Source organism: Clupea harengus, chromosome 8 (assembly GCF_900700415.2).
Source record: "Clupea harengus chromosome 8, Ch_v2.0.2, whole genome shotgun sequence".
Classification (NCBI taxonomy): Eukaryota; Metazoa; Chordata; class Actinopteri; order Clupeiformes; family Clupeidae; genus Clupea; species Clupea harengus.
Window position 1 is genome coordinate 29,467,154 of NC_045159.1, and position 2,690 is coordinate 29,469,843.

Sequence of the window (2,690 nt, forward strand, 5' to 3'; positions counted from 1 at the left end):
GCCAGACCGGTGCATCCAAGAACACACAGTTGTGTTGCCTGTGTTTCAGGACGTTATCTATACAAAACCGGAATAGTAAAATGATGCAGCCTGTGTGCATTAGCCTAAAATAAAATGTGATAGACAGGTTTTATTTGCATAAAGAAACGCTAAACGGTTTAGTAGGCACAGGACATCTCAGTGGAGAAGTAAACATACTTAAACTGCATGACTATGAACTCGATGACTAACGAATAAAGCCACACGGAACAGGCTTTTTGAACGCATCTTCCCCGAGTTAACTTCTTCCTTATCTTACACAATTTTGGTCTTTGTAGTTGTTTTATTTTAATTGTATTCTAAATTATTATCCTTCCCCCTGTCTCTAACTTTCGTGAATGTCCAAAATGATGTTGCCTCCTGTTATCTATTTGGCATGTAGTGTTGGTGTGCAACGATGTGTGCTTCTTTAGAAATGCCACATGAATAGAAGTCTTTATTATTAATCATTATTATTATATTTGTGAAATAATTAGACTTTTCTGAAGTACTTGAATGTTAATGAGCCCACTATCATATTTAAGAGTTAACATTACTGTGAAAAGGACTGAAACCTGTCTGTCATAATGTCAGAGCATTACATTTTTAGTAGGTCACATTGAGGTTAGCGTTGCAACTGTTTTGCTATTTCGTACACAGCTCCCCCTGCTGTTTATCATTTGCACATCATGCTGATGAGGAAAAACAATGACTTCATGTGGAGATATGGAGGCCGATGAGCAAAACGTGTAGAGAGTAGAAGTCCAAAGGTTCAACCTCTCGCCCCTGTTCCAGGGAATGGTGGAGAAAAAAAACACCACTATAGACCTCTTCAAGTGATTTTATTCATTGACTTCTCCTTGGGTTTTAACACCATGCACACACACACACACACACACGTACACACACACACACACACACACACACACACACACACACACACACACACACACACACACACACACACACACGTACACACACACACACACACACACACACATACACAAACACACACACACGTACACACACACACATACCCAAACACACACACACACACACATCAACTCAAATCTGGTACCCCTAAACCCAGTATGTGTGTTTGTGTGTGTGTGTGTGTGTGTGTGTGTGTGTGTGTGTGTGTGTGTGTGTGTGTGTGTGTGTGTACGTGTGTGTGTACGTGTGTGTGTGTGTGTTGTGTGACACAACACACACACACACACACACACACACACATGTATACACACACACACACACACACACACACAAACACACATACTGGGTTTAGGGGTACCAGATTTGAATTGATTTGTAGGGCCTGTATATATGTGTGCATGGGGTGGCAGTATCCTATATACAGTATATGGTACCCATACTATTTCACATTTCAAAACGGCCTGCCAGGGATCAGCCGATGCATACAATTGAGTCATGCTATTAGGTCATTTCCTGGTTATGTGATTCACTCTCCAATATACAATCACAGAACTCCTGAAAATTGAAACGAAAAAATCAGAGAAAGTTGGAAGGTTATGAAATGAGTGAACTGCACATGTGTAGCATAACAAAAACGAAAAGCAATAGTTTTTCACAAGTAAGATATGAGACACCTGATGTATGTGGGCCCACAGACACACACACACACACACACACACACACACTCCTGGTCTGAGGAGAACTCTCTAGGACCAACACTCAGCGCCACGCTTATGGAACAGCCTCCCTGTGACCACCTAAGGGCAACGCAGACGCTGGACTCCTATGAAGCTGGACTAAAAAACATTTTTATTCAGGAAGGCATTTCTGGCCTTGTGTTAAATCACTGCCACTAAGTTTTCTATTATGCTCATGTTAACTAATTTTTATTGAATTGTATTATTATAGTTTGTTTCTAATATGTTGGCACTCTGAGATTCTTCTGAATGAAGAGTGCATTACAAATCAAATGAATTATTATTCTTATTCTTATTATTATTATCACCTGAAGCAAGGAGTTGCACTGGGATTGAGTACAGGACCACTTAGGGCCTCCAGCTTTTCTCCATCTGTGACAACTGAAAGGTTGTCACAGACACACACACACACACACACACACACACACACACACACACACACACACACACACACACACACTCACACACACGCGCGCGGAGCACAGAGTGGCTTATTCACCCCCCTCTCTATTCACACACTTACCACTGAGGTATAGAAGCTGTGCTCATTAGAACAGCTCTTTACAATTCTAACAGCAGTAATTGAATCTGATCTCATTTTCAACATGACATTACTTTCCTATCTGTTAACATTATAAATTTACCATCAGGGATTACCCGTTGTCATCAGGACTAACTAGGAAACGTCAAATAGAATGATTCAAACTATGCGTTTATTCCATTAAAACACAAAAAAACTGACAGCAGAACAGAATTGTTTTTCCCCAGGAGGTTTTGTTTCTTTAATTCATGCATCGCTACAGGGTTAAACCGCAGACAATCATTCTATTTTGTCTCATTTTTAACATATGCAACGAAGTGTTATTTCAGTCTCCTTTGTGCTTTGCTTTTACAAGTCATTGTGTATAATTGACCCACACTATGCTACAATCAACTTCCTCAGACTCAGACTGTGTGTGTGTGGCATAAACCTGCCATGCAGCTGGCGGTTCACTCCAGGAG